Raw genomic sequence first — 7,561 nt, forward strand, 5'->3', positions numbered from 1 at the left:
TGCTTCATTCCAATCCACCAATAGTACTTCTTCAAATCCTTGTACATCTTTGTGCTTCCAGGGTGGATTGAGTAGGCTGAATTATGTGCTTCCCTAAGAATTTGGTCTTGCACATCATAGTCACCAGGCACACATAATCTATCTCTGAATTTTAATGCCCCGTCATGGGCCAACGAGAAGTCTGGGTCCCTATGAACTCCATGCTTCACTTCCCAGATTATCTTGGCTCGATCGGGGTCTTTGGACTATTTCTCAATTATCGCTTCAAAGATCGACGGCTGTATATCCATAGCTGCTAGTTGCATAGCGGTTCCTTGTATCATAAGTTCCAGATCAAACTTTCGAGCTTCTTCTATCAGTTGTTCGCTAACAACTAAGGAAGTGAGGGATGCAGTTTGGGATTTCCTGCTTAGTGCATCCGCCAATACGTTGGCCTTGCCAGGGTGGTATTGAATCTCATAGTCGTAATCCTTTACTAATTCTAACCACCGTCTCTGTCTCATATTTAACTCTTTTTGGGTGAAGAAATACTTCAGACTCTTGTGATCGCTGAAGAGCTCACTCTTTTCATCATAGAGATAATGTCGCCAAATTTTTAACTCGAAAACTACCATAGCCAACTCTAAGTCATGAGTAGGGTAGTTCTTTTCGTGTTCCTTCAACTGCCTTGAGGCATAGGCAACCACTTTACCTTTCTGCATCAATACACCACCCAATCCTGTTCGGGATGCGTCGGTGTATACCACCATTCCTCCGGTGCCATCTGGAATAGTCAACACTAGCGCCGCCACCAATTGATTCCTTAACTCTTGGAAGCTTTTCTCACAAGCATCGGTCCACTCAAACTTTGCACCCTTCTTTGTTAGCTTTGTCATGGGTGCCGAGAATGCGTGAGAAATTCTCAATAAACCGACGATAGTACCCGACTAGACCCAAGAAGCTTCGGATTTCAGTGGCATTCTTCGGAGTCTCCCACTCGAGAACCGCCTTCACCTTATCTGGGTCTACCTTGATGCCGTCTTTGGTGATGATATATCCCAAGAATCCAATCTGGTGGAGCTAGAATTTGTGCTTGCTAAATTTGGCAAACAGCTGGTGCTCCCACAATCGCTGCAACATGAAGGTGAGATGTCAAGCATGCTCCTCTTTACTTTTAGAATACACTAGAATATCATCGATGGATACAATGACGAACTTGTCCAACACATCATGGAACACCCTATTCATTATGTCCATGAATGCTGTCGGGGAGTTGGTTAATCCGAATGACAGTACTAGAAATTCATAATGTCCGTATCGAGTTCTAAACGCCGTCTTATGAATGTTGCCGCTCTTGATCTTCAATTGGTGGTATCTGGACCTAAGATCAATCTTAGAGAAAACTCTTGCTTCCTGCAGTTGATCAAATAGGTCATCGATGTGTGGCAACGGATTTCGATTATTGATCGTAAGTTTATTCAGTTCACGATAATCGATGCACAGTCGCATGCTATCATCCTTCTTCTTCCCTAATAGCACGGGTGCTCCCCAGGGAGACATGCTAGGTCATATGAACCCCTTCTTCAATAGATCTTGTAATTGGACCTGCAATTCTTTTAATTCCATGGGTGCCATTTGGTATGGTGCCTTAGATACCGGTGCCGCACCAGGAATTAGATCAATTGCGAACTCCGTCTCACGATCTAGCAGTAGCTGGGTCAGATCTTTTGGAAAAAAGTCAAGAAATTCTCTAACGACGTCAAGTTCTTCCAATGGCTTTATCTTTGCCTCGGTATCCATTTTCGTGGCCAAGTAGCCCTGGCATCCATCATTCAACAACTTTCGCGCTTGGAGGGCGGATATAGTAATTCTTTTGGACTTTTTCATCGGTTTACTCTGGTAGGTGAAAACTGAGCCATCATCCAACTTGAATGTGATCTTCTTCTTTGCACACATGACGTTTGCTCCATAGGCGGATAGCCAATCCATGCCTAGTATCACGTCAAAGTCCTTCATATTGAACTTAATCAAATGGGCAGTTAAGTTCTTCTCGCAAATTTTCATCAGACAGGGGTCATAAAATTCTTTCAGGCTCACGACACTACCGGTCGGTGTACTGACTACGAAATCATGCCCCATGTCCCTTGGTTGAATGGTCATCCTACTCGCAAAAGTGTTGGAAACAAAAGAGTGGGATGCACCTGAGTTGAATAACACTCGTGCGGGGGCAGACGAGACAATCAGGGTACCTAGGGTTTGTATAAAATAAGGATGCAATTAAGTTTTCTTGCATCCACAAGTTATTTCCTACAATTTAGTAGTGTTAGGTGGACTTACCTGTCATCATTTTGAGATTCGCCTCGGCTTCTTCGTTAGTCAGCGCGAACACTTTTCCTAGAGTCCGATTGTCCCGTGGCTGGAAGGGTCGAGTGTGGGACTGGTTTGGCGAGTAAGTGTTGTATCCGTGGTGCATGCATTCCCTGGCCATATGTCCTGCCTTGTGGCACATGTAACATCTGTTGGACAACACGGCCGGTGATGAGGCCTGGCTTGCTTGGCTCATTGCAGGTTGGGCTGGCGGGGCTGTAGTTGTCTCTTGGCTTGCAGTTGGTTGGGCAGGCCGACTGTAAGTGGGGCAAAAAGGGGTTTGGCCCACGTCTGCCTGATGATACTGAGTCGGGTTGGGGCTCGAATTAGTTCCTCGGAAAACCTTATTCGGCCATCAGAAATTCTGATAGTTGCTTAGCCTCTTGCCCAAGCCAGGCGACATTGTAGCTTTCTCTTTCTCCTTCAATCTGTCTTCTATAGTCTTCGCCTTGTCAACCATTTGAGTGTAGTCCAAAATATCTAGGACTGACAGAATAGACCCGATCTCTGGTTTGAGTCCTTTTTCAAATTTCTTTGTCTTACTAGCTTCCCCCTTCATGTGCTCCAGGGCAAAATGGAACAAGTCTTCGAATTATTGCTAGTAGTCCAACACAATCTTGGTTTCTTGCATGAGAGCAGAGAACTCAGCTTCCTTCTTATCTCTAAAGCTCTCAGGGAAGTAGTTCTTAAAGAAAACTTCTTTGAATTGCTCCCAGGTGGGATTTGGATGAGCTGCTTCAAGATTAGGCTTGGTTGCCTTCCACCATGCTTCTGCCTCGTTTTGTAGCTGATATCCAGCACATATCAGTTTCTGTGCATTCGTACATTCAAGTACGTCAAATGCCTTTTCCAAGGTGCTAATCCACCGTTCCTACTGTATTGCCTCAGAATTTATCTTGGAAAAAGCGGGCGGCTGGAGCTTCTTGAATCTCTCCATCACCTTAGCTGTAGAGTTTTCCGCTATGTGTTGGGGCATAGGTGGGGAAAATGTATCTGCCGGTTAGGTGGTGGTGGTGGCACTGCTTGCTCTTGCATCATGCCTCGAATTGTGTACACATTTGGCCCAACAACTCCTGTTGTTGCTGCATGGTTTGTATCATGGTGGTCATGATGGTATTTACCTCTCTAGCTGCCATACCTGGCTGAGGTGCAGCGGCAGTACCTTGGGCAGCCATTGGTACCCTTGGCAAAGTAACTGATACTTCAAAATTCTGAGCTTTGGCTCCGTCCGGTAGCTCAACTTCTGGGACAAATCGAGGGCGTCTTTTGAGATGACCACCTCGGTTGGATTTAGTATTGACCATGTTTGATTCTCTGAAAGAAGCTTTATGTTCAATATTCCCACACCCTTAACGGGAACAATATATAATTTTTAACTATCACATGTACGTCGTTAATTCCACAGTTCTAGTGTAATAATGTTATCATTCAGTAAGATGTGTTATTTACCAAGAATATTTCCAGCTATATTACCTACTGCTAAGAGTTTTATGTTTGTGAGGTGTTTTATGCCATGGAATGTTATACAAGGTGATGTATGAAAGATTTATGTTAATCAGTGGTTACTTAGTCTTATACCTGTACCTAGCATGCGAGTCTCTCCAACTTCTTCCTAGTCATAAAAGCTTGTATATATAGGTATCCTATATCACTCCTAACCTCATCAGCTAGGGAAAGGTACATGGCACACTCCGCTGGTCCACTAGTATCTACGAGTGCCAAGAAAACAATCCATCGCTTTTCTGCCCTGGACTGAATCTCTCGAATCCAAGCTAGTCTCTTCCTCAGTCGCCTAATGTAGAGCATGTTGCTGGGGTCTCCAAGCCCAAAAAACAGAGTCAGATCCTGCCATGGAGAATTTCTAGGTATTAGGTCTCTATGGTCACTTAACTCAAAATCATGCTCAACACTATAGGTAATTAAAGCAACATAGACAGGAAGTTAAATGGATCAGCTCGAGGTTGCACACAATGCTACAGTGTTCTACTGGGTCTAACACACCACTCAGGCAGGGATATGTTCAGTGTATGAATTTATTATTTTGCTCTGTAGCCTATTAGGTTTAACTTTGGTTGGGCTAGGCTATGGGTAAGGTATGGCCTACTTGCAAGCACAACGTTATAAGTTATGTCTAAATTCCCAAGACTTCGCAACCACACATCACCATTTATGCCTACATATCTATGTTTGAGTTTTGCACACATATTACCCACACAGAGGTTCATACATCCAATTATATATATATATATATATATATATATATTATTTTATGCATAATATTTATGCCCAAATTAGGCTATACAAAAAGAAATTTGTCTTCTTGTAATTGTTCACTTACTTACTCCACCTTGTATATATCTGTGTATTTTACTTATTACTGTTATTTATTATGTATATATTTATTTATACCTATTATTATATATTTTTTATTCACATTATCATACAAAAGCCTTAATGGTCTTATTTATACCATTACTTTATAGGAAACATAAGCCCATGTACTAAAATTGCATTTCCTGCTGAAATTCCATTCTCTGGGCATTTCACTGGGCATTTTGCTCAATCGCCCAATGCGTCGCCCAGATAATCGGGGCTCAGTTTAAAATAGTCCGAGAGCTCTTTATTTCATTCCAAATTCTATTTTGAGAGCTCCAAGCCACTAGGGTAGTGCTTAATAGGACTTTTTGGTTAATTCCTCACCAAATCCAAGCATTTTTGCAAGTCTTTCGCGCATCTACGCGAGTTCAAGTAGGTTTTCATCGAGATTTTTACTGTTATAGGGCTGCTGTCCCCATTTTCCTTTTCTTTTGTTTGATTTTACTGTTTTTATGCCTTAATGCCTCTTCTCCTTCTTCTTGGTTTGCAACAACCATGTCTACAAGCGGCAGACATAGCACAACAAGGAAGGCAGTGACCCGCAAGCACCTACGGTCTGACCCAGTGCCTTCTTCACCTTCGGCAGTACCTTCTCCATCACCCGAAGAAGATTCTTCATCCAAGGAACCGGAGTTTGACCAATTTTGGTTCTCCAGGTTCAAGCATTCGCAAGATTGGGCGAAGTTCTATTCTAAAAACATTGTGAATGGTAGGGTAGTGCAAGTACATGACTTCCACCAGTACGGGCTCTATGCCAAGTTCAATGCCCTAGGCTGGGCACCAATGCTATCTCCTACGCTGCCATGCTACCCGAACTTGGTTCGGTGTTTCTACTGCAACCTTGTACCGGCCTCTGGGGTGCAAGGGTTTGGATTACAGAGCAGGGTGAAAGGGGTAGACATAAAGTTCACCACAGCCATACTAGCAGAGATTTTGGGACTGCCCGACACAGGCAACAGGTGTTACTATAAGCCTAGGGTGGACATTTCTGATATGTTTTCTTTAGAGACCAGGAGGATGGTCTTAAAAGCTTTGACTGGGGCTGAAGGGATTCCGAAGTCCGAGGCTGATTACAAGCCTACTGCCAGGATCATTAGCAGATGCATCTCCTATAACATCTATCCCAAGGGTGGGAACCGGGATAGTATTTCTGTGCTCCAGGCTTACATTACTTACTGCTTGTTGAGGGCCGACAAAGGGGGTCCAGTGATCAACCTCCCTTACTTACTGATCCAGGTAATGCTCTACCATGCACAGAACCCATCAGATGGGAACCTGCCCTATGGGAAGTTCCTGACTCATGTGTTCCAATACTTTGGGGTTACTCTTGCAGGCGAGTATGAGGGAGGTGATAGGTCGAAGCCTAACAGCAAAACCTCCATCTATCCAAAAGATGAAGATGTAGGGGGAACCAGAGAGCGATCCAAAGTTTGAGGAGGAGATGGAGGTAGGAAATGAGGCAGCAGAGGGTGCTGGGTTGGGTGAGCAGGAGGGTGATCCGGTGGATCCTAGTGCACAGTTTGGAGATCTACCTTCCTATGGGCCGACTGGAGCTTCTAGTTCTCAGGTGCCACCTTAGGTGCATGAGTCCTATGGTTAGTCTGACATGATGGCACAATTCCGAGGCCTCCACACTCAGCTTGCTCAGATGTCGACACGGATGGATCAGGGCTTCACTTCCATGGAGGGGAGAGTAGGTTCCGTTCAGGAGCGCCATGACTTCTGGGATTCCTGCTACCGAGTTGACTCACGACAGACTCGACCTCCGCAGAGTAATGATCCTCCACAGGAGTAGTCCCCAAGCTTCAGTTTCTTACCTAGGATTTGGTCTCTTTTACTTCAACCTGGCTTTATGTAGTTTTTTTTTTTTTTTTAATCATGGATTATGTAGTTCTTTGTTTGCAGTTTTTTTTCCCCGTTTATTTCTCTACTGTTTGTATCTAGAAGTAGTACTTCCATTTGACCTTCTATGTAATGGCTTCCGCCATATTTCAATCTTTATTAAAGCTTAATGTTAGTGTTCTATTTTTCCTTACTGTCTGTTATTTACAGTTGCCCCCTGTTAATTTAATTATTACATGTTTTACTTTCTTGCAAGTTATTAATCCTATTCCACTGTCAGTGAATGTAGAAAGAGCTTCTCGCTCTGATACCAAGCTCTGTCACACCCCAAACCACCCCCTGGGAGGATTAGGTAGGCGACCCAGATTGCACTGTAGCAATCCACCAAACCCCAAGGATCTAGAAGCAGTTAATCCATTCACAGACCACACATCCATAATGTTACAAGGTGTAAAACACAGAGTGCTGAGGAAAGCTATATTTACATTAACTCAAAAGGGCAAGGAACAATGAAAGGAAAATTAATATATACAATACAGTGTTTTGTTTATTCTCTCTCTCACTCCCAAAGTAACAGCAACTCCTAACTCTATTAGATACAGCTTTATACAAAAGAATATAAACATGGCAAGGTAACCCGAGCCCCAAAAACAAAGCTGTAAAGCAAAAAGGGAAACTCCAACAAAATAATAGGAGTCCCAAGATCAAAACAGAGTCAGCTGCACCCCTCACAGGTCATCCTCAACTACCACTGAAAATACTCGTACCAGCGGTATGACCTCTGTCCAGGTCCATACCAATATCGTCATAACCACCATAGCTCACCTCCGGGAGATAAGCCTCCCCGCCACAGTAACATCTACCTGTAGGATCATCAAACAAAAACATGTATAACAGAGTGTGAGCTCCACCGAGCCCGTGAATGAAATATCACCATGCATGCACATGCAATCACAACCATATGAGTCCTACATGACGTGCAGTTCATTTTATTTAT

The sequence above is a fragment of the Telopea speciosissima genome, chromosome 2, assembly GCF_018873765.1.
Source record: "Telopea speciosissima isolate NSW1024214 ecotype Mountain lineage chromosome 2, Tspe_v1, whole genome shotgun sequence".
NCBI classification, from domain to species: Eukaryota; Viridiplantae; Streptophyta; class Magnoliopsida; order Proteales; family Proteaceae; genus Telopea; species Telopea speciosissima.